General features: G+C 42.9%; 1 protein-coding gene across 1 annotated transcript in view; it reads right to left on the minus strand.

The window, feature by feature from the left end:
• Positions 1–23,504, minus strand: part of OCA2 (OCA2 melanosomal transmembrane protein) — an 866,379-nt gene extending 842,875 nt beyond the window's left edge. The window contains exon 1 of the mRNA XM_069204281.1: positions 23,150–23,504. The gene's annotated coding sequence lies outside the window, so the exon portion shown is untranslated. The remainder of the gene's footprint in view (positions 1–23,149) is intronic.
• Positions 23,505–25,684: the final 2,180 nt, after the last annotated feature.

Below are 25,684 nucleotides of genomic sequence, written 5' to 3' on the forward strand. Positions count from 1 at the left end.
TCGAGGTGTGGTATGAACCTTATGATAACAGTTCAAGGCTTTCCGCTTTTGGGCCTATTTCCATTGAGGAATTGCTTCTCTTAGTAACAGCTATTAAATCAGGTACCTCGATCAACCCCGCTTCTCCTGCTGCCTTGGAACGAGGAATGGATGCAATAATACCCGTTCTCTGTGAGCTAATTAATAACTCTTTTGAGATGGATCAGGTCCCTCAGTGCTGGAAACATGCCACCATAGTTCCGCTCCTTAAAAAAACATCACTAGATCCTAACAAACTGGAACATTTAAGGCCCATCTCATTGTTTATTTTTTCTCTAAAGTAGCAGTGTACTATTTTAATCATCAGCTGTCAACTTTTATTGAGGTAAAAGAGCTTCGTCATAGGACCCATTCAGGCTTTCTCCCTCAGTACCGCACGGGGTCGGCGTTATTGTTCACCTCTGGTTTTATTTGTCAAGTTGTTGACAGAGGCAAAACTGCAGCTGTGCTGATGTTGGACCTCAGCTAAATCTTTGACACGGTCTCCCACAGTCTTCTTCTTGAGCAACGGTGGGGATGCGGTGTCAGCTCCAAGGCTTTGTGGAGTCTTGCCTCTTTTTTGCAGCGCCGCACTTTTCAGGTGGCACAAACACCTTTTACATCTAAAGTTTTTTCTTTGCAGCAGAGGGTACCTCATGGCTCCTCGCCGGGCCCTACTTTATTTAATCGCCACCTGGCTGATATCATCAAGCTTTACTGCTTTGATATTGTGTCGTACACCGATGATACGCAACTAATAATCACCTTATCTCATGATGACACCAATACAGCAGGCGGCTATGCTAAGGTCATTTCAGATGTAACTGGGTGGATAGACCTCAGCTGCCTTAAGCTGAATGCTGGGAAAACTGAGGTCCTTACCTTGGTATCAGCCTTTGATTTGGTGCTCTGCTTGGTGGCCTGATTGGTTAGGGCCGTTACCAGTACCTAAGCCAAAAGTCAAGTATCTTGGCATCCGGTTTGATGCAAAGGTCACGTTTGACTGTCAGATTACAGATCTGGCTGGAAAATGCTTCGGAATCTTAAAAACTCTAAAAAAGATTCTTGTATTTCTTCCAAAGGCTGCGAGAAAGACAGTGGTCCAGGCCGAACTCCCATTCAGGCTAGATTACTGTAATGTCTTGTTTCTGGGAGTCTCACAGTCTTGACTGATGAGACTCCAGCGCATACAGAATGCAGCAGCTCGTTGATTGCTCAATCTTCCAAGGCGAGCACCTTCGGGCCCTGCTCTTGCTAAACTGCATTGGCTGCTGTTGAGGGAAAGGCTCTCTTTTAAAGCAATGTATCATTGTCATTTAATTATTAACCATAAAGGCCCTCATTATCTGCATTCTCTGGTTACACCTTATTCTCCTAGAAGGAATTTAAGATCAGCATGAGCTTATTTGGCTTGTATTACTGCTGTAAAACGAGGCTGTTCTTTGAGTTTTGTGGCATCCAGAATGAGTAATTCTCTTCCCTTTTCTCTCAGACAGGAAAAAACGGAACTATCATTTCATAAAAATGTAAAAACCTGGTTATTTAGATCGATCTGATTGGGGCTGTTTCTGGTAATCGCTTTGACTTGTTTTCTGGAGCTATTTCTCAGTGCTGAGACACTTTGTTAAAAGGTACTAGGCGCTCTATACATAATTTTATTATTATTAATATTATTATTATTTTCTATTAGACACCCAGCAGTCTGGTCGATTGGGAAAAGCAACTCCAGAAGTTTGTGGCTAAGGTAATGCTCTCACTACACCATGGTCAAGGGTATTCCACGATGATCGAATCAAGGTCTTCAGATCCACCAGGCAGTATGTTTTCAATCAAATCTCTTGTTGCAGCTTTCCTTACTCCATTGTGATGGAATGGCACGATCTGGCCGATCATGGCACTACACTCTTTGCAGCCTCTGCAGTCTCTGCAGCCTCTGATACAGTTGCATCCGGTGGGAAACAAACTCCAGCTGGGATGAATGGCTGCACCACACGGGCAAAGTCATGTATGCGACTAATCGCGACAGTAACATCATCTCAGTTTACCAATGAAGGTCAACAAACCTTCCAGGACTTTCCAAATTAAGTACTTTTTCTAAGACAGAGGCAGGCAAAAAGTCAGACTACATCTACAACTCAGGTACATAATAGAGAACCTCAAAGAAACCCCTGTGACTGATACTTCATTGGCGCATCTTGCTGCAAACCCTTGGGTTCTCCACAGTCTCTCAGACATTTGTCACTGGCTAGACTTAAACGCACTACAGTCTCTCAACAGCACGAGAACGTTAAGGAACAATAGGTAAGGGTACCATCAGTGGTCCCAAGCTATGCTGGGAAAGTTCCTAGTAAAAGGCCTGGTAGTTAGAGCTACAAATGGAACTCTAGGAATAAGACATAGATGTATTCTTCCTGCATGATTTCAACAGTCATCTGATAACAGGACTTTCTATGACTCAACTTTATTTTATTGACATTTCGAGTAAAATGACAAATCGATTGCAGGTGTCTCTAACCCTGGGGCCATATTACACTAACTAGTACAATATCTAATAACTATTACTCCTCCCTCAACCCATCTCACTATAACTTCACAAAAATTGAAAAAAAGAAAAATTAAGATAAAACAGATATAGTTATATTATTTGCAACCACTGTCACCGCAGATTTTTTTAAGAAGGTTATTTTTTCTTCGTTGTCATTACTATGGCTCCTTGGAGGCATTTCCTGTTCTGTCACCACCTGCTGATTTGCACACACACCCTCAGAAGTTATATACGTTATTCACTCATTGCCTATATACTCATACACACATACATCCAGATACAGCTACACACAAGTCCACACAACCAGCCATCATACCATACCACATATTCGTTTTAGCATATATAAGCATACTGATTTCATCAACCTTTGTGGAAGCTGGGCTCAGTTAGCCCTACAATGATTCTGGAGACCCAAACGGGATTTCAGGCTTGTGCTGGGACTTTGTCCCCCAGTACTCATCTTGACTTGACCTTTGCTCTTCCCTGCCCAGAGGAGGGGCCAGCTATTCACCGCTTTGGCCTTTGCTATTAAAGCTCCAACAAACTCCTGCGATGCAGGTCACATGCAGGACGTGCCTGGGTATGTGGCTGGGTAAGACCGGGCCAACAGCTGGCCCGTCTGTGCTCAACCACAGCTGGACGAGGCTGAGCTGGGCCACCTCCTTTGTACTGAGCCCCTCAGAGGAATATTGGTGGTAAGATTTACTCATAGAGTGCTGCCTAATCAGACATTGCGCTTTATTGACTTCTGTCTTCCTTCATTCTTGTAACATTACCAGGGTTTATGAGCAAACAGAAAATGCAAGGAACAGGAAGCGTGAATGTCACTCCATCAGTAACATAAAATACTGCCTCCACCACAAATTACTTCAGTAATGGGTGACTTAAACATGGAAATTGGGCATGTAGAGGACAAAATAGACGCGGTTAGGAGACATTACCTGTCCTTACCCACTGCCCCATGGCCACTGGTGGACTGCAAGAGTGTGCCGCCCCTGAACCATGATCCCTTTGACTTTTGTACAAAAGTTGGAGCAGGGCCTAGTAAGAGCATTCTCCTGAGCAATGGTGCAGGTTCTGACATCCCTATGAGAGGCAGAAATCTTTTGTTCCGCGGCAATCCTGATGGGCTTTTTGAGGTTGTCGACCTCAAATCGGACTTTTCAACAGTCCCTATCGATGCCCTCTCACAATCATATTCACCCATGCTAAAAAAAAGCAGGCATAATAAGCGTATACCATCAAAGAGGCAACCTTAGGATCAGCCACGGAAAAAGGGTGGTCCTAGTGACTTTCCACCCAACAATGGGCTCGAGAGGAAAGCTCTAACCCGCCCATAGAAGAACAACTAATTGGACTGATAAAAGCCCATAATGATTACCTATTTCTTAGACTGATATCACAGATGAGAGCCCTAAAAGTGGAGCTATTTGCAAGAATCAGGGTCCTAAGAAAACCGTAGCCTCCTATGGCTAACTACCGTATAAACAGATGGGAAAGCTTCTTATGGAGAACAATCCATCGGCCCCAGGCCCTCATACAACTTCTGCATCTGAGGACTTATTCTCCAAACTCTCTCATGGACCCATGCAGTTCCCGCCTACTCCAATGGCTGCAACCTGCCTTGAAGTCCCCAGTAACACTCCCACAGCTAGACCGATAAAAGAAGTTCTCCCTGGAGCAGTAGGGGACTTTCCTGAAGGACCTATTCAGAATCACCTGCACTGGGCACATTTACACCTTTGTCCGGAATCAACACCTTATGTTATCATCCTTGACTGCATTCCCATCCTATATATGGGGAAGAAAGAATCGGTGGATGTCTTGAAATATAAAATCTTGCACTGGTTCAGTTCTAATGCTGGGGAGCTGGCAAACCTTTTGCATGAGATTTTAACAGTGAGAAGAGTGTTGGGTGTTGGCCATCAACCAGTATTTCCAGAAAGGGAGTACATAGTTGTAAATTTCAGATCCCCCAGAGTGATGAGTAATTCATTAACTACTAAGATACTTGGATGATTCTTTCTGCCGAGTGAGAGTGCTACCCTTGAGATATTTTTACACCCCCTTTAGGGCCTTTCATGGAGGGGCATCTGCAAATTATGAGGCTCTTGATAATCTGCTGATTCGTCCGCAGACCCCCTTTGCTCCCTCTCAATAATTATTTCCCTGTTTTAACCTTGAAGAGAACGATTGACTCCCACTGGTACATGCAGGATCAGGTCCCTCACTAAATCCCGTAGCAACAGATTTTATTGTAGGCCCTGGGGGTGCCCAGCTTCTCCAGGGAACTCAGGCTTGTGTGTGTAATACCTCTTTGCTACCTGATTCAGACTCAACCTTCACTGTGTTGTCCTGGAACATTCCTGGGATTGCTTAGTCTTTCTGTCTGATTGTGCGAAAGATACCCACACTCATTATCCAATTTTCATGGGAGGGAATAAGTCTAGCACTATTGATTTCATGCTAATAACTAATGATTACAATTGTCTGGTTACTGATTTCAAGGTAATTGTAAAATGCACCAGTGATCACAATCCTTTAGTAGAGCACTTACACTTAGAATCCGGGCCAGTAGAACCCAAACCTGCTGTTACTACCATTATTTGTAGTTTAACTAAAGTTTTTCAGGCAAACATTGTGAGAGAACATTTTGAGCTAATTAAGAGATGCCTGTCTGAGAGGGTACTCCTGTTGCCCTAGTTAAGGACTTTGAGAACCTGTGCTCAGCCATATCGCTTGAGCTAAAAGCCAATCATCCCACTTCCACCCCCCTTATTTTGCTGTGTTTTGACAGCACCTGTACAAAAGCACAAAAAGCACACCAACAGTTAAAAACAGCCCTTAATGCTGTCTCAAAAAATAGGGACGTGATCTCCGCTGCACAGAAAAACTATAAAGTTCAATTAAAGCCAGAAAGGATGAGCTTAGAAATGAAGCTTGGTCCAATCTATTTGCAGTAGATAGCTCCACAGATATGAAGACATTTTGGGAAGTTAATAATCGCCCGTTTTTCTAATACTGAATGCCTTATCTCAGAGACAGCATGGGTGACACATTTCTATTTTTAATCCCTCTAACAAGGTGATAGGCTACCAAGAGATTGAACCTGGTATGGTGAAAGATAGGGAAATGGCTGTCCAGTTCAGTCATTCTATCTAAGTGAAGGAGGTGGAGGCAGACAATAAGCAAGGTACATGTAGGGAACCCCGGGCCAGATGGAGTCCAAGTGGACCTTTTTAAAAATAATCCTGTCTTATGTGCCCCAATACTCACTAACATTTTTAGAGCTGCCATTATTAGCCCACTCCCCACAATTTGGAAAGTGGTCACCATGGTCCCGATCTTATAAAAAGGTGAAAGATATGGCCTGGTGTGTAACAGGCCGATTTCCCTAACTGTTTCTAAAGCCAAGGTCCTTGGCAGGGTCCTTTTTACACTACTGGAAGAGTGGACCGGTGAAAACAACATACTTTCAGGGGCTCATTATGGCTTTAGGCAAGTAATGGGAACAGTTGAGCAGTGTCTTAACCTTTCGCGAATTATTTTTAAGTACAGTAGATCCATGAAGTCCTCTTTACATCTAGCCTTCATGGACTCGTTGTGTGCTTTTGACACTGTCAACCATGGTACACTGTGGGAGATGCTGGGTGATATGGGGGTGGAAGAACCCCTGGATACACTCCTTCAGAAATTACACTGGAACACCACGGCTTAAATACAATATGGTCCTGGTGGTGAATGCACAGATTCCCTAGCCTCAGCTGAAGATGTTTGTCAGGGATGTATTTGGCTCCTTTTTTGTTCTTCATCTTCATAAAAACCTGTTTATTGCAAAAGAAACTGGACTTCCCAAAAGTCAGCAATCATTTTATCCCCATGCTGCTCTACGCAGACGGTGCTGTCATTTTAGGAAGAACAGCAATCAGTTTGCAGAAAGCCCTTGATGCCTTTACCGAGGTTATGTCCTCTTTGGGCTTGAAAAATCAATCATGGTAAATCTTACACAATGGAAATGTTGATGACAAAGTATTGCATTTTTGATAGTTGAGGATCCTTTTTAATACATAGTTAGGGACTCCCTGATGGTTTTAGGGGTGCAACAAACAAATAGAGTGATCAAAGCATTGTTTTTGCTTTGCGGCGAAGCTAGGCCATAAGCCTGTAAAGGAAATAATAGCCCGATATAAAACCAAGTGTCTTTCAATTGCCACTTATGGGGCTTGAGTGTGGGGGCATTGTAATTGTTCCAACACTCTAAGTCATACAGAATAGCTTTCTCAGGAGGCTTTTGATGATCCCCCAAGTATACTGAACCTCCTTTTGTCATACAGAGGTGGGATTGAATTATTTAGAGGACTGTCTAGGACTGCCCCCCCTGTTATTGTGGGTACAATATAGCAGACAACGGAACTAGAATGTTCCAAACATATTCTCCAGGATTGTTGGACTTTGGCCAATGCTGAAAATATTCCCTGGCTGGGATAAGTAAAGTGTACCCTCATCGACTTGGGTTTTACAAGGTTTTTTGATGGTCCTGTTCATATCCTGCCCTCAGCCAGAGCCCAAATAATGACAGCATATTTTGAAAGGGTACAGTTCAACTGTTGGCACAATCCTCCCCGGCTAACATTCCTGAGTAATTATGACATTGTTTCTCCTACCCAAGAGATGCAATTTTACTTATATTTTATAATAAATCCTCAATACAGGCTTTATTTAACTAGCCTCTGCTTGGGCATTGCCCACTTTTTAGTTGCATTCCCGGTCCAAGGTGGATAGCTGGAGAGTCTTCCCCATATCCCTGGGATAATATTTGCAGACAATGCACATTGCAATATTTACTTTTTTGTGCACATTACAGAATCATAACATCATCCTTTTTACTCCCCCCCTGAGATCGCACAGTTTTAGCTTGCACCAAGAAGGTTTTAGGTTCCTATTATCTCTTGACACCCATGAAATTTGCCAATCTGTTGTAAGCTTTCTAAGAGGGGCACTTTCCATCAAGATCATTACGGATAATTGTTGCTTTCTGGTAAACGGAATAATTTATATTTTATTGATGTATTGTTTGCATTGCATACGAAATTTTGTATTATGCTATTTGTTTTTATTACTATTTAAGTAGAATAAAGTTTTCTGACTAACTGATTCAACTCTGTGCCTCTTAGCTCTCACACGTATCTATGTCACAGGCACTATACCAGCTGATCTATTTTACAAGTAAGTTAAATCTACATTAATGCTCTTCTGAGTGCAATTTTAACTGTATCCTCTGTGAAATGAAAACGGAACCTCATAATGCGTTAAAATATACAGTTTATCATTCTTTTCTATTGGTAACGGAATTCAAAGTAATCTATGGTGAGTGTAACCCAGGCAGGCAAGGATCCTAGTGCAGGATATGCCATGATAAACCTTCAAACTGATTTCTTGAACCAAGTCAGACAAGCAGCCTTGTGTCTTTGTAGCATTCCTGCACACCTTTACGGTGCGCAAGTGCTGCCACAGGTCCCGACGAGGCCCCGGTCATCTTCTTGTGAGCAGTGAAAGATGGGAGAGATGCAGCAAAGTTCACAAATAGATGTGGATTGAACACGACTGACTCACTGGGCAGAGCGGATTCGTAAACAGTGGCTCTTAGACACCACACCTAGTTGAGAATAGGGGGTGGGCGTCGAACTGCGCTCCGCTCACGGAGTTTGCAGAGTTTTTCCCACTCAGTGCTCTGCTTAGAGTGCAAAGGTCCCAAAAACTCAGCACAGTGAAGCGGAGTGGAGTTTTTTCCTCGCTCGCGCTCAACAATGGTGAGTTGGTGAGCGCGAGCAATTAAAATCTCACTCAAGACCATCTCCCAGCGAGATTCCTCAACGTGACCGGTCGCAGATGGTTGTGGCTGCTCCCATTGAGAAATCTTTCGTTCGCGTTGAGGTAGCTGCCTCTTGAGTAGAAAATCACTGCAGAAAAGAAACAGCGCCCTCTTGCGCTGAGCAAGGAGCCGTTCACACCGATTTTTCAGCTTGGGACAAACATCTGGTGCTAAAAATCAGCACAAACGGCACAACCTAACGCACTCGACTGCTTGGGGAACTCTGCTTAGTGGGGTGGAGTTTTTTGGGCACTTCACGGAGCTCCACATATTACAAGTCCACCCAGGCCTAGTTGAGAATATCTGGCTTTTTGGGGGATGTCCAGGCCAAGCTCTTGGACATGCCCTTTGATGGGACTCAACTCTTCTGAGAGAAGGCAGAATCAGTACTTGAGCGCTTCAAGTACTCGTGGGCTATGGCCACGTCCTTGGTCCTCTCAGTGATCCCTCATCTCCAGTCTGCCTTTTGCCCCTTTCGTAGCTACAGAAGGGGCATGCCACCTCATCATCTCTGTGTCAGCCACCATACTGTGCAAGCTTCCCAAGCTGTGTGAGGATATGGATGCAGTGAATTTCGACTCCATGGATCAGGTAGCAAGAAGTCATCCGTTATCAACCCCCAATCAGCTGCAGCCTTCAAGCCCTCTAAGCCCTCCTAGTCTGGTTCTGTAAGACCCACAGGCATTCGCCACGGTTCAAGGTAGGCAACATGCATTTTCAGTTCAGTGTGCTCCCCTTTGGCCTAACCAGTGCCCCTTGGGTGTTCACCTAGGTGATGCAGTGGTTGCAGCCCGTCTGCAGAGATTAGGGGTGTCAGCCTTCCCCTATCTTGATGACTTGCGGTTGAAGGCAGACTTGACCGAGGCTGTCGTCTCCCATCTTCAGACTACGGTAGAACTCCTGCATTTGCTGGGGTTCACTATAAACATGGCAAAGTCACACCTGACTACTTCTCAGACACTCCCTTTCATCAGCGCAGTTCTGGACACAATGCAGTTTCAAACTTATTCTCCTGAGCAGGATATTCAGGCTATAATAGCGATGTATCAGCCTCTGTCCTGGATTTCAGTGAGAATGACTGTTAAGCTGCTGGGCCTCGTGGCCTCCTGCATCCTGTTGGTGAATCATGCCAGATGGCATATGCGGGCTCTGCAGTTGGACCTGAAGTTCTAGTGGGCGTAGCATCAGGGGAATCTCTCCAACACGGTCCAGATCTCAGAGGGAGCTGCAAAAGACCTGCAGTGGTGGCTGATAAACCACAATTGAGTCAAAGGCAGACTCCTTTCCCTTCCCCAACCAGATCTGACAGTAGTGACAGATGCGTCACTCCTGAGGTGAGGCGGCCATCTGGGAGAGGTACATATCAGAGGACTCTGGTCTCCGACTCCAGACTCCACATTAACTTGTTGGTGCTCCGTGTGATCCGACTAGCATTGAAAGCATTTCTTCCCTCTGTCTGTCAAGGGAAAGTTAGTAAAGATGTTCACAGACCACCACAATGCGGTACTGCAAGAAGGAGGGTGGGGTGGGTTCATGGATCCTTTGTCAAGAAGCCCTGCATCTCTGGGCATGGCTGGAACAGCAGGGAATAACCCTGGTGGTTCAACCCCCCTGCAAGTTGTGTGAACTCCAAGAAGGATGAACTAAGCCGTCGACGCCTAGCGGATCACGAGTGGCATCTCCATTGGGAGGTGGAGCAAGGACTCTTTCAGCAGTGGGAGAGCTTTGTTAGAACTGTTTGCCTCTGAAGAGAATGAGCAATGACAGCAGTTTTGCACACTGGAGTTTTCAATGCTGCTATTACTCGTAGACGCTTTTTGTCTCAAGTGGAACTCAGGCCTCTTTTCCACCTTTCCACCCATACCACTTCTGCCCAGAGTTTTCAAGAAGATCAGGAATAACTGGGCCCAAGTCATCCTTGTGGCTCTGAACTGGACACGGATAGTCTGGTATCCTGAGTTTCTGAAAATGAGCATCAATCCTCCAATCAGGCTGCCCCTTCGGGAGGATCTTCTGTTCCAACAGCAGGGGAATGTCCTCCAACTGAACCTGTCAGCTCTGCGACTTCTTGCTTGGAGATTGAGTGGCACCGGTTGACAGCCTTCGACCTTGCTCCCGAGGTCTGTAATGTTATTCTGGCAGCCAAGCGTCCCTCCACCACGAAGGTGTACGCCTTCCGATAGCAAAGGTTTGTATTATACTTTTCAGAAAAGTCTATCAATCCTCTTTCTGCCTTTCTTTCTGATATTATTATCTTTATTCTTACCCTTTCCCAGCAGGGCTCTTCTCCGGGCACTCTTAAGGGTTTCGCTCTGTCTGCCTTCCTGCTGCTGCCTGACCAACCCTCTTTATTTAAGTTCCCTATTTTAAAAAGGTTTCTCAAAGGGCTTGTGCGTATGTTCCCAAATCGCCCTTTATCATGCCTCGGTTGGACCTTAATTTGGTTCTCACCTACCTCATGTGTGCTCCCTTTTGCACAATTGTCCCCTTTGGCTGCTTACCATCAAGACAGACTTTCTAGTGGCAATAACATCTGCCAGGAGAGTGAGTGAACTACAGGCTTATCCAAGCCTCCTTATTTGAATGTTTCCAGACAAAGTTGTGCTTTGCACTAGGGCCTCTTTCCTTCCAATGATGGTGATCCCATTCCATTTGGGACAATCTGTCACCCTGCCCACCTTTTACGCTCCTCCACATCCCTCTAAAGAAGAGGAATGACTCCACAGTCTGGACCCAAAAAGAGCATTCTCGTTCGACTATGACCGCACAGAGGAATTCCCGGTAGACGACCAACTCTTTCTGGGCTATGTTGGAGCAAAGAAATGTTGGGCGGTACAGAAGCGAACCATTTCACACTGGGTCATTCTCTGTAAATAAATTTGCTACCACCTGGCAAGAAAACAGCCTCCAGAGGGCTTAAAGGCCCATTCCACCAGAGGAAAAGCTGTGACCATAGCATTGGCAAGTGGAGTCTCAGTCCTGGACATCTGCCAGGCAGCAACATCGGCTTCCCTGCACATGTTTGCCAAACACTACTGTCTCGATAATCAGGTTAGAAGGGATGGACTTTTCACCAGTTTGGTCCTAAAGGACTTTTTATTCTAGACAAATTTGTCTGCAGCCCACCGTCAGGATGGTATTGCTTGGGTATCTATTCAAAGGTAAGGAATCCGCAGCTAGATATTTCTATCAGATGAATAAGTTACTTACCTTCTGTAATGCATTATCTGATAGAGACAATATCTAGCTTCAGATCCCTTATAGACCCTCCCATTCCTCCCTGCTCTGCAAACAGATTTCCTGGATTACGGATGATTCCTTTCAGGGCCCTAGTTTGGACACACCAAAGTCAGTGCACTTCATGGCTCTCTGTTCCTGACCTGGAAACCCATGAAAAGTAACTGACATCTGCGCTTCTGTGTGGCGCCTATATAGGTGACCGCAACATTACTTCTGGCGCCAACAATGCTGTTCAGAACCAAATGAAGCCACCCAGTGGTACACAGGGATACTGCTCATGCAAAAATCTTCCGGATCCAGCCTGAAGCATTGGAAATTCGAAGGTAAGGAATCTGCAGCTAGATAGTGTCTCTACCAGATAATGTATTCATGAAGGTAAGTAACTTGTTCTTCAAGTCTTTATAGCCTAACAGTTCAAATGGAACATCCTGTAACATCCTCAAAATAAAGATAAATCTCAAGTATGTATTAAAGATGTAACAAAAGGTCTTCTTGCAATAGAAAGAATTGTTAACATTTTCTCAAACAAATCCTCATCCTGGGCGGTGCCACCACCATGATTTCTAAAGGCTTTTATAGCAGACCACTATGCCTTCAATTCACTTCATATTAACTTTTTCTCAAATCCATCAAGCTGAAAATGAAGTATAGAAGAAATCCCATAGTCTACAGAAGGGAGAGATTTTAAGGAACACCAGTGCTCAAAATGTTTTGAATGTGATTTCAAAGTAGATGACCCAACATTTTAATTGCTTCTGTTAAAATGAGCATGACTCCCTCTACTTTGATGCCTTGTCCTCCTAATTTCCAAACCGATAGTGATAGCCTTGACAGAGGAAGACACCCTAGTGGCCGATGAGAAAATTGTGTCTTTAGTATTTTCCAATGAGGATCCAGAGACCTGGATTTCACCAGAAATAGTAATGACTTGCATGACCGCAAAAATAACACTAGTGTAACCTCAACTGCCTCCTGCTGGATCTTTAGAAGCAGACTAGCTAATAGCAGAATAGAAGGAAAGGCAAGGAGTAGATGATGAGGGCAAAGTACAGACAGGGCATCCACTCGCCCAGATTTCTGACCTGGAAAAAGAGACAAGAGTCTGTGCACCTGATTATTCTCCAGGGAAGCAAATAGATCTAGGCATGAAGTCCCAACATTTCAAAATAGCCTACCAAATGTCTTTTGTGTTAATTATAGTTCCCACAAGGACAGAAATGCTCTGTTCAGATGGTCTGCTTCTAAATTGACCTTCCACTTTATGTGAATTACTTTTAATGATAGAGGGTGATTCTCTGCCTAGTACCCAATCCTCCCAGCAATTAAATTCAAGGCAATTGATTTGGCTTCTCCTTCTCTGTTTACATAAGACATGTTGTCTGTTCTCACTGTCAAATGTTAATGAAAAATCTGATCTTGAAATTGTTATATTTCTCTCCAACATGAAGACATATTTTTCTTCTATGTTGGCCATCTGGCCTGGATTGAGGAATGTCCACATATTGCTCCTCAACCCTCCTCTCTGGCATCCATTGTTATTATCTTTGCCTGATTCTTCACCACCGGCGAGGAGCAGCTCTGAGTTGAAACGTAAATGAATCTGATTCTCTAGGCTAACTAAGGGTCTCCAATATTTCAACACCCTCATCACCACAGGTCTCAAATGCATTCCTGTCAATTGAATAAGAAACACCCAGGAAACCAGGTGCCCTTGTTAGCTCAACCAAAGTCTTGCAGAAGTGCGTTGGTGTTTAATCAACTCTAGCACTGTCTCGTAATTTCTCTGCTCTTTCTACTGGGAGAAATACCGTTCCCAGATCTGTTCTGAAGCAAGCTCAAATAGACATCCAGTCCAATGCATGGTTCTATCTTGAACGTTTGAAGATTAACCAACAGGTCTTGTTCCAGGAGACCACCCTGAACTGCCTCCCAACCCAAAAGATCTTTATCCTTTGTTGACAATTGGAGCAGCCAGTTGTTCAGATAAAGACAAATTTTCCAATTGTTGAGATGAAGCAAAACAACCAGGGGAGCCATCATCTTGGTGAATTACTCTCAGTGCTGATTTAATTCAGAAGGGTAACACTTGAAACTGGATATGGCAACACTGAATGCAGAATCTCAGGAACTTCTGATGAGCGAAGGTTGTGGGTATGCACAAGTAGGCATCTTTCAAATCTACTATAATCATGAAATCTGTCTCCGTGATTAAGTGAATTATATTCTAGATAGACTCTACCTTCAAGGGTATCTGTTGGATCCACTAGTTCACTCTCCTGAGATTGATGATTAGTCTGAATTTTCCTGAAGGCTCGGGAACCAGAGAAACTATTGAGTAGCATCCTCTCCCTCTTTTTCCTTTAGGTACTGGCATGATTGCCTTGTTCAACAGCAATGTCTGCACTGACGTCATCATCACTGCTTTCTTGACTGGATTTGAAGGACAAGGAGTACATATGGGCCAGTCACTGTAGGCTCTGAAGTGAAATCATTATGTTATCCCTCTCTAATTATCTCCAACACTGAGTCATTAGAAGTGGACTTTACTCTGCTGCCCTGAATTGCTTTTATTCTACCCCCAACAGGAGGCGGAACCTTCCCGGCATAGTCAGAAATACTGATTTTTGTTTGGTGAGAAATGTTTGGATTTTTGGTCTGAATGATTTTGGCAACTCTTATTTTTCTGCTTTCTGAAAGATCCAGACTGTTGCTGATGAAATCTGCTTGCCTGTTTACAGAATTATGATTTTTCTGAAGATTGTGATGTTGATGCTGATGTTCCTAGCTGTCTAAAAAAGAAAGAGTGCTTCTTTTATTTGAATAGTCTATGTAGCGTCTCTTCCATTATGATCCAAATAGTCAAAACCCTTCAAAAAGCGTACGTAATGTTTTGGATCTTTGTATGAGTATGCCAATCCCTGCAGAAAAAGGTTCCATCTTGCTGCAGTGTTTGCACCTTCAGCCAGTGCAGATGCCGGTACCATATCAAATGAGCTATCTGAAATAAATTCAGCTTTCTGTTCAATTGCTTCTAACAAATTCAAATATTCAGTTCCTTCTTGCACTACTTTGAATGTTGTAATGGCAAAAATTAGAGACTGGCTAATATGTCCACCAAAGATTCCCTTCTCATTACCAAATGTGCACCAGCACAGCACTTTGTAACCACCAAGTCTATCTATATTTTTTTCAGTAGTGCAAGCATCTCTAACAAGACTGGCAACCATTGAAACCACAACACACAGATGCAGGAATGTTGTTGTCGAATTCCTCCAGTAAATTTATCTTGAACATAAATCTAGAAACATGAATTCATGAATTATGATATCCGTAACATGTTGATGAATAGGTAAACCAGAAGGTGTCTATTCAAGACCTATTTAGATGAGGTAGAAGGTTGTTCTTCTTCTGGAAAGCCAATATTCTGCAGCACTCTTGCCAGGACTTCAGGCAAAATGTCTCTGTCTATGTATGTTCCCCTTTGGTCTACAACCGGATAATCCGATTCATTCTTCTCAGAATCAGACAGAGGGGAGAAAATATTCTGTAAAGTTTGCATACTTAAAGATTGTACATTAACGATGTCCTCCAGTCCACTTCTCCTCAATGCTCAGAGCATGAACTCAAAGAGGAGTACTCCTCCACAAAAAGCCTCTTGTTGGCATGTTCCACTATAACAGTAATCAGTAAACACTTTAAATGCCAGTCCAGTTTCTACCCATACACCTACAAAGTAATCAATGCATGGTGGAATGCTCTCATTTAAACACCAGAAAGTGAGCATTCAATTAGAAACTGTAGGTGCCTTCACAGAAGCCTGATTACAGCGCGTATGTTCCTATTTACATAAATTGTAGGTGCTGTTCCAGCCTGAAGAAACTTCTATTGCATGTGCATGCCCCACCTTATTGAAGCTTCCACTCCTCCTACACCAGTAAGGCTGTCCTTACAATCATCTTACCCATTAAATATTATGCAAAAAAGGCTCCATGTTCCTCTTCCTGCCACTTATCCATATAGAGCTGTTTTTAGGTCGAGCATGCATGCGCATTGACCTCTGGTAAGTATTGTGGGCTTTTAACCACGCCCACTGCACGCCCATTACTTTCTCTCGTTCGTGGGCCGACCTTTCGAAAATCCTTTGTTATCATTGGTAAATGCTTTACGTTTATCCCTACTCGGGGCGGTTTTGTTACCTCCTTGCAGACTGCCCCTGTTACATGGATAATTGCATGATTGCCGATACGTTTGACTGCGTGCAAACTTCTTTTTCCTTTTGTGTCTCTCCTTTGCGCTCATGCTCATGACGGCCATGGCACTTTGAATCCGCTTGTTATGACAACTGTTTTACTTTTTATTTCTAATTTATGTGGCAAGAAAAGTCCTGTTAGGAATTTACAACGCTCATAGCTCTAATTCGTGCAAAAGCGAGCCCATTGCATTGCAAATGCTTGTTTTCACTGCAGCCAGCAGCAAATGCTTTTGCTGTAGCATCTGCTGTATAGAGAAGTAATTTCCCACCATTTTCCTCTGTAGCCGGCTCTGAAGATTCCCACCAAGAGATTTGGGAAATTGAGCCCGGCTAACATCCTTCCTTCTCATCCTAGTCACAGTCATGAGGTACAAGATAAAAACAGGAAGTTTGATGGGTAGGTTCAGCCTTATAACACCCGGTGGATGAGCAGAGTTCCATCTTATCACATGTCTGGGGTGAGCTCACCTCAAAAGTAGTGAATGGGACGAGAGACGTAGGAATAATTAGAACACAACAGTCAGACAGCAATACGCATGAACACACCCAGTAGCAGGAGGCAGCGACCGACCGAGAAGTAATACTGGACATTTATAGACAAACATAACCCATCTGATTCGGGTGTTGGACCTGCTGCTCACTTTGCCGTTTATTACTACCTACGCTTGATACACTGACTCTGTGAGGCCCCCAGTTTTAATCTATTTTCCATTAATGTTCCTATTTGTGTCTCCCGGGTCTTTTTAAAAAATGTTAATATTTTTTTACCACCACCGCAGCGACTGTGAAACAAATATATTTTCAAATATTAATCGTTAAAGCCCCCTCCAAACTATCTCTGTGTCATAATGTTTCTGAAATCTAGTCTCAGCCTTCTGATGAAAACCCTTTGCTTAGTTCTCTGTTCATTTCATTTCGCGTTAAGGGTCTGTCGCACCTTCGCGGTCCCACTGTTTGCCTTCACACAATAATAATAATAATAATAATGAGTTAGTATAAAACGCTTGTACCCCGCTGAGACCCTGCATTGTAGTCACCTCCTTTGTTTCTCTAGCTCTCCCTGTACGTTTCAGTGCTCCTCGCGCTGGGCACGTAGGCTCATCTCCTCTGAGGACTTTGAAAGGCTCAGCTGCCCCCCTTGTTCATTGTTGTTTGTGGTCCCTACGTGTATGACTTCTCACGAGACAGAACTCGACGTCAGTTGCCTTTTTCCAGACCACATTTATGAATGTATTGAGTGGCTTTTTCACTTCCTTGGGGGAGTTAACCCTGTGTCGGGTCGGTTTCTCTTGTACAAATAGGCACACTTGGCATTCCCGCTTCTCAGAAATGCCATTCATTGAGGAGCACGAGACAGGCTGCGGTCCCACGTTACAAGAGACAGTGAGATGCCGAAGAAGTAAGTCTGAGCAAGAGGAGGAAACAAAATAGTTGTGAGGATTACTTAGGAATTAGCGCCTACTTGGGATATCTTTTGAGCTGTCTAGCCCCCTTCCCTCGTGATGAGAAAATGGTTCACTGGGTAAACGCTCATCGCTGACATCCGCTGTGATCTGAAGGTCCTACGTTTGAATCAAAGCAAGGTCAATCCAGTCTTCCATTCGTAAAATATCAGTACATTGAATACCAATCAAATTGTTAATATCAACCCTTAGTTACGTTTAGAGCAGTAAGAAGCATCATATTAAAAGCAGCCCAACGGTGCCCTTAGAAGGAAAGATCAACCAAATATAACCCTAGATCGGGGGTGTCCGTAATACATCTTGATCTATGCCAGATTCTCAGGAATATAAATTTGCTCATTTTAGATTAATTAATTGTGAATATTGTCCTATCTGGATATCCAGAAAATATGACATTAGCATGGCCCTCCTATAACTACATTGGCACCCCTCCCTGCCCTTGGGTCTGTATGTCAAGGGTAGACATATCATCCAATGAGTAACAACATATTTTGAAAGTAAGTGTAGAGTCGCTCCACATCACATAGTATATATATATATATATATATATATATATATATATATATATATATATATATATATATATATATAACCTTAAACACTCCTTCCAATATCAGGAGAACCAGGACACCTCCAATATGAAAATTCAGTTTATTTCAGCACAAAATCATTTTGTGCTGAAATAAACTGAATTTTCATATTGCAGGTGTCCTGGTTCTCCTGATATTTGAAGGAGTGTTTAAGGTTATATTAGGGCCTCTCGGAACCCATCCAGGACCGCTGTGTGGAGCACCTGCATTCCGGGACTTGGTTACGAATATATATATATATATAAAACAAAAGTTAAAATTAAGTTATAGTAGGGTGAAAATGTCAGTTAAAGCGTAACATTTTAAACTAAAATAAACTGAAATTCACCTGTTATCGTTTACTAAGCTACCTAGAGGTTGTGCCCCAAGCACAGTGGGGGCACAAGTTCTAGTTAGCTCAGTAGACTATAACTGATTAATTTAATTTCAGTGTTTTGTGTTTAAAATGTTACGCTTTAACCCTTTAAACAGATATTTTGACTCAACTATAATTTCACCTTAGCCTTTGGGTTTTTTCCCAGTGAATTTCTAAGGTTTCTTTAACGTAATGTAAGATCTTATTACCATAACCAACCACCACCAGCCATTGTGCATGCACTTGGACTCTTGGTTGTGCCTGAGGCACAACCCCACCTGAGGGCAGCCAACCACCCTACCCCCAAGACACCCACCCCACCTTTTTTGTGACCCTCAATTGTTTTTCAATTTTGGGCCCTCTGGGACCCTACACACACCAGAGGGCTTAAAAGGGGTGGGGGGTTTGTGGTATCCCTACCCTGTCCTCTTATATCCTTTTTCAAAAACCTTTCCAGGTCAGAGGACCAAGTCTCTGAGTTCTGTAGTGGCTGCTGTGGCTGCTGTGGCATTACTTTTCATGTTGCAGCCAGACAATCAGTGCTTGCTCTGAAACAGCCCCCTCAACCAATCAGAAGGTTTGATTTTTTTTATTTAAGCTCAACAGTCCAGGTAGCTATTAATATTGAACCGTAATTTCTCAAAACACACTGAACAGATTTATACCAAATCACAAAAAGTATGCTTTCTGGGTAAAGATCTACCTTTCTGCCAAATTTGGTGTAATTTAGTTCAGCCACTGTGGCTATAGTGCTGTTCAAAAATCCCTTCGAAAAATGTGCGGGGAAAATATGTTTTGGTACACACACCCACCCTCTTTTTTCTGCTTCTGTTTCATGGCGCACTGCAAACTTTACAGGAAGGAGTTGAGGTGGATGAGCCTTTTTTTGGAAGATTTTTGGGGAGATTTAGAAACTGTGCCAAAGGTGCTAGCAAATCAAAAAAACAGTTTCCTATAGGGGCTAGGTGCTTACTATAGCTACACAGTGGTGTCTTTCTCATGGACTGAGCTCTTTTCTTGAAGGATCATATCAAGAAACAGGTACAAACAGCATTGTTCCAGGGTACATTGCTGTGCACTTTTGAGCCCTTCCTAGCAACTTATGATCTACACTACAGTCCTGGCTATCATCCTATAACACATCGCTAGAGCTAACCTTCTATCCAATGGCCTCCCAGAATCCTCAGTAACACGATTTAAAGCACAGCTTTATTGAGCAGCTCCAGTAATCACCAGCCAAAATGTCTGACCACAGCTCCCCTACCTTGAAAGATCAGCATTAGCTTCCTCGCTGTGCTATCTAAAAAGCACTTCACCTGAGAAAACGTGGCTACAGTACCTAGACATTCAATACATATGGTGACACGTGCACTACTATTAGCACATCCCTTGCCAAGTTGTACATCCAGAAGAGTTAAGAAAACTCAGGCTTACAGGATTTTTTCAACATTTAGACTAAGACTCTGGAAGGACTTCCCATTGCACCTCAGACTTTCCTCCTCATTGGTTTAATTAAGGAGAGAGTTCAAAACCCACCTCTTCACTATCTTTGTACCTTTTCCATTTCCCCAACCCTCTTTTCCCCACTGAAATTGTATGTGTATTTAGGCATTTTTCACTTATACCTCACTTGAGTTACTGTAAACATGTCTACATTTTTCACGGATGTGGAATATGTATTATGTTGATATGGGCACTGCTCCTCTAATAGCTAGGGCTAGGGACATGCTTAAAAATATCAAAAACTTATTGAAAAAGAAATCGCAAAATACGTATTTCTAGTTATTGCCCTTAATTAAGTTGTAGACTTTTCATTTTCGCCTTTTTGCTACAGATTTCTTGGGGCAGCGATTTCAGCACGTTCCTGGGAGGTTGCTTTTTCTGAGTTTTCGTTATTTGAGACAGGCACCTTTATAGGAGTGTGAAAATTCAATGACAAATGAATTAACAAAAAATTCTACTAAGAATAAGAACTGCGTTTTCCTTGTGCCTAGCTTCCTTCAAGAGAAATGAAAAAGTTACATTTTTGAAAAAAACTGTATCACATGAAAGTGAGTAGATTGCAGGGAGGCCTCCTTTAATATGCCTACAAGCTGTTTGTGCACTGAGAATGTATCTCCTAGCACAGATTTAACTCTTGATGCTTCGGGTGTCTACTAAAATGACCGCCCAGCAGCACAATATACGGTTTAACGATGCAATAATCCCTCTCTTAGGTCGAGCATGTTGGTATGTATCTGGGCTTTTAACAAGGCCCACCTCACGTGGGCTTGCCCTTCAAAAATCCTTTGATGACATTGGTGAATGGTTTACGTTTGTCCCTCCTTGGGGAGGTTTTGTTACCTCCTTGGCCATCACCCCTGTTACATGGCTAATTGCACTTTTACCGATAAGTTTGACTGCAAGCAAACTTCTCTTTCCTTTTGTGTGTCTCTTCACGCTGATGCTATGCTTATGGCGGCCGTGTCGCTGTGAATCGGCTTGATTATGTGAAACTGTTTGGCTTTTAATTTTCAGTTTATGTGGCAAGACAAGTCCGGCTAGGAGTTTACAACTCTAGTAGCTCTAACTCGAGCAAATGTGAGACCCATTACATTGCAAATGCTTGTTTCTTAAAAATGGATGATATGCATTAAAATACTATGTGCAGCATGACCTTAAGGGTGACCACCACAACAACTCAGGCTTCTTCACACTGCCTGGCATAGTCACCTCAGTGTTGAAGGATTTACTGGGTATCCTTTTGTGAGTACTTAGCGGAAGTAACACCAACCATTTTCATCTGTGCACACAATTTTCCAGCCAAGAATTTATGGCTAAGATTCCCGTGATTACAAAAACAAGGACCTATGTGAGAAAGCAAAGTGCTTGTTTGCTCCTCACTGTTAGACTGTCGCACTAGCACAGTAATCGAATAAGGAATGGAGAAGGCAATTTGTGCAAACAATTAAAAATGTTGAGCACCTTAAAATTTGGGCTGTGTAAGGTAAAAAAACGATCAACCAGGTAACTACAATAATTTATTTTCCTTTTATGCAACTCTATTACCAGTGCTGGATTACCAAATAGTGAAAGTAGGCGCTGGCCTATGGGACCCACTCCTTTTAAGAGCTCCACGACAACAGATCAAAATAATATTGATTTGGTCAAGCTTTCTTAAATTGTTTCCAAAAGATAGAACAACATGAATAAACTCAAAGAAATGAAAACTTTACATAAAAGACTCTAAAGAGAAAATACTATATTAATGTAATTTACCCATTAACAACTTAAAGTACATAAACCATAGACACCAGATTCCCATAACAACTTGTCTCTTAAAAGCTCATCTTCTGTCAGCTGTCAATTTGTAAAACAAATGTGGTGCAAACTACGTATGTGTAATGTTTAGATTTGTGTAGTAAAATTAGTTTATTAAAATTGTTGGTTAGTAAAATTTAAAACAAATTAGAAGTTAATTTGCGAGGGGCCCCCGAAATTTCGACTGCCTCAGGGCCTCCACAGGGTTTAATCCAGCACTGTGCATTACACACAGTGCGGTTTGTGTTTCAGAATTTGGATAGGTAATCCAAGAAAAGTCATATATTTCTCCCACCTGCTTCACTACCCAGGTCAAAACAAATAGACACTAATCCTTCTTTTAAGGAGACTTTAGAGGTTAGCGTACTAACATCTGTTTTGAAGGTGTGGTAAAAATAGGATGAAAGGATGAGAATGAGTCAGCCAGTCGATTGACCAGTGAATGCATCCAAATGGCAGGCACTCAGAGCTGAAGCACCTGAGGGCACCTGGAAGAATTTAGAATCCATCAGTTTTCGAATGAGAATTCTCAGCACTTAAGCCCACCACAACAACTCAAGCTTCTTCACACTACGTGAACAACTGCATATCCATGTCCTTTTGGGCTAATTCAAAGACGTAGTTACAAGTATGTGAAATAGTACTACAGGAATACTCTTTTACATACTCTCACATCCCTAAGTAACTCGTCCTGAAACTTCCAACTCCTTTTTAGTAAAAGTGCAGAGGGGACAAAGTCCTTTCCATTTGCACATGAATAGCCCTCAAATATTCCCATTTTTATTCCCATTTTAGATGTTTTGAAGCCCATTCACAAAGGCATATAAGAATGTACATAAGTGAACCATAGGAGAGCTCCTTTGTGTCCTTTAAAATGCCTTTCCATAGTGCTTCAAACCAATAGCATCCAGATGCTTGAGGTGCAGGGGCTATGCAAGTGACTGGAAAATGTCCTATGCTTGACTTACTAGCCTAGAGAGCAAAAAGATGTGTCTTTAATCCTTGTCTCTTAAGGCTAAACCTGTGACCTTTCTGATATATGATGGCAGAATGTTCCATGTTTGGCACCTATCCCAAGTATCTTTCCTCCTAAAGGGCCATCATAGTCTACGCAGACTGCAGAGCAAGTTTAATCTTCATATGAGCTTGCTGCCAAAGTCACCAGTACCACACTCGTGCTGTAAATGGATGGGAGGAGCTGGTACTGCAATTCATAACTAGGCATCTCATGGGGTAATATTTCAAGTTATCCTGCAAACGTATAGCATAACCCCACTTTCTGTATAATGAACATCATGGTGTTACGTCAACGCCTTGAAGTAATGTGATTAGCTTTAGGCTATTTTTTAAGCCATTTCGCTCACTCAAGATGTGCAACAGTATATTGCTGGGCATTCATTCAATTATCTTAAATTGGCTTCGAAAACAGCCTATTACATTTTGCAAATTAAGTTTAAAAAAGCAATGCAATTTCAACAAACGGCAGTAGAACATTTTTGGAAATGCGGTTTTACCTGAGTTCTTGTGCAGTTTCCCTCCAAACACAGACAGGCACTTAAGTGTTTTCCTTGATGGTGGTAGCAGAGGTGAAGGCGACACAGACGAGGATAGGTTGCCCAAAAGGAAAGCGAGAAAAATAAAGCAGGGGAGATGGGAGAATTAAATAAAAAGTGGAGAGAGAGAGAGAGATGTGGCGAAGAGGGCACTGCTGTGGCTTCTGCAGGCTAAACCAGCGCCGGGAACCAGCTTGGGTGCTGGTTTGTGAATGAAGCTTTGATTTAGGATAAGTGGGCTGGTCACAGGGGCACTGAGATCAGCTGTGCACCCTGAAGCTAGTATCGGTGACTATCACACTGTAGTAGAAGCTGAGCTTCCTTTCACACACACACACGTACAGTGCGCACGAGGCTGGAATTCCTAGAGTGCCTGTCATGTGATGGCGGAGCAGTGGGCCAGGTGTGGGGCGGGGGTGGTTCTTAGTGCTGAGGCAACAGTTACACAAGGGGGATGCAAGTCGGGGTGTCCATTTAACTAAGCAAACTCATGACTTTTGGCAGCACACTGTTAAAATTAGCTGAGGTGAAGGGGGCACTGGAGCTGCAGAATTTACACAACGAGGATTTTCGATCAAGCACGTACGGGTGCTTTGGGCAGAATAAAGTACATCGTCTTAAAACATGCAGTTGCGTCAGGGCCACTACAGATGTCACAGAGCGGTTAGTGACACCACAAAATGTGCGTTGCGCTTGATCTTCATTTATAGATGTACATTTGTAAAGTGTTGACAATCCTCACTTAGACTTCAAGGCACTGTTCAAATTTGATTTATTTAAATGCTCGATACACTGAAAACATGTACTTTGAAGGTTTTTAGGCTTCCTCTGAATTTGAGATTATGCCCCATCCGCCTCCCTAGAAAGACGACGAATTCCAAAAGGACGCTGCTGTTGCCAGTACTTTAAATGGAAGTATAGAAGGTTCGTTACTCACTTTTTAGGATACTTGTTTACTCCTGAGAAGCGCTGTTACTTTCCCATTAAATGTACTGCAGCAGTGCTGAGAAGTGCAGGTACTCTTCCTTTCAAAATAAAGAATTGCCTGCCCATTTAGAGCACTGACTGTGACAGAAAACGTGCTGCTACCCAATCATGCTCGTCTGAAAGTAGGAACTTTGAGATGTTCCATAGATGATCTGGGTTCTGCACAGGTTCATACCAACTGAACCGTTTAGTTAAGGGGGAGATCCTGTGGGAGAATACAGAGCTTTCTGAACCAGGCCTAGAGCCAGATGAACAAAAAAACTGGTTGAAAAATACTTGTTGCAAATTGCAACCAATATTTATGCGACCAGTAAAAAAATTTACTCAATTTTACCTACATAATAATTATTCTGTTCTTAAAATTCTAAATCGTAGTGTATGGTAGTCTGATCTACCTCATGAATATTAATGAGGTAGGTTGCAAATTCTAATTCGCTACAATTTAAGGCCATTCCAGGGATGGTGGCTTGCTAAGGTCATCAGCCACGTCTGTGATCGACTTTTCATAAAATAAATCCTTTTTTTTGATGCAGCCTATTTTCTATAAAGGAAATGGGGCTGTGTTTAAAACACAAAGCTTTACTTTTCTCAAAAGTTTGTTTGAGCATTGGTAGTGGGCCCCTGGACCTCCAGTGCCTATTCCCCAACAACTGTTTTTTTAAAAATTCACAAAGAGGAATTGATTTCAAGAGGACCTTTTCCTTTTGCAAATGAGTTACCATGCTCTGGGAGAGCTCTGTAACTTTGCAATTTTTTGTAACCAGACTTCAGGCTCAAAACATTGATACATAAGATACCAATTTCGCAATTGGAAGGTGTTGGAAAGTGGATTATTGGTAAGGGCAGGTAAGTGCCTACACTTAGCAAAAGGCCACTAACCTCCACTTAGGTCCAGTTAGGTCTCAATAAACTAAACCCAGCTCAACCCTTGGTAGCTTGGTAATGAGCGACAAGGCTTAACTTAGGAGACATGTGTGTAAAGCATTTAAAAATCACAAAACAGAAAATAAGTAAAGCACAAAACATAATAAAAGCCCAACACCAATTTATAAAAATAGATTATATTTTTATCTTTAAAATGATACCAAGGGGAACCAGAGATATGAATTTTTAAAGAATTAGGCCCTCATTACAACACTGGAGGCGGTGTTAAAGCAGTGGTAATACCACCAACAGGCCGGCGGAAAAAAAAATGGAATCACGACCATGGCGGAAACCGCCAACATAGACAGCCACTTTAACAATCCGACCGCCACGGCGGTAGAATAAAAAACCGTGGCGGTAACCGGCAACAGACAGGCAGAGGACAAAGTACCTCCCACTGTATTCCAACACGCCTATCCGCCACCTTTTCTGGGGTGGAACCAATGCTATCAAAAGCACTGCGGAAACAGTACAAAGAAGGGAAACCACTCACCTCTCGACACCCAATGAGGAACCAGGACGCCATGAAGCCCGAGTTACACATCTTGCCCATGCTGGTCTTCCTCCTGCTGTATCAGGAGCAGG

Source organism: Pleurodeles waltl, chromosome 8 (genome assembly GCF_031143425.1).
Source record: "Pleurodeles waltl isolate 20211129_DDA chromosome 8, aPleWal1.hap1.20221129, whole genome shotgun sequence".
NCBI lineage: Eukaryota > Metazoa > Chordata > Amphibia > Caudata > Salamandridae > Pleurodeles > Pleurodeles waltl.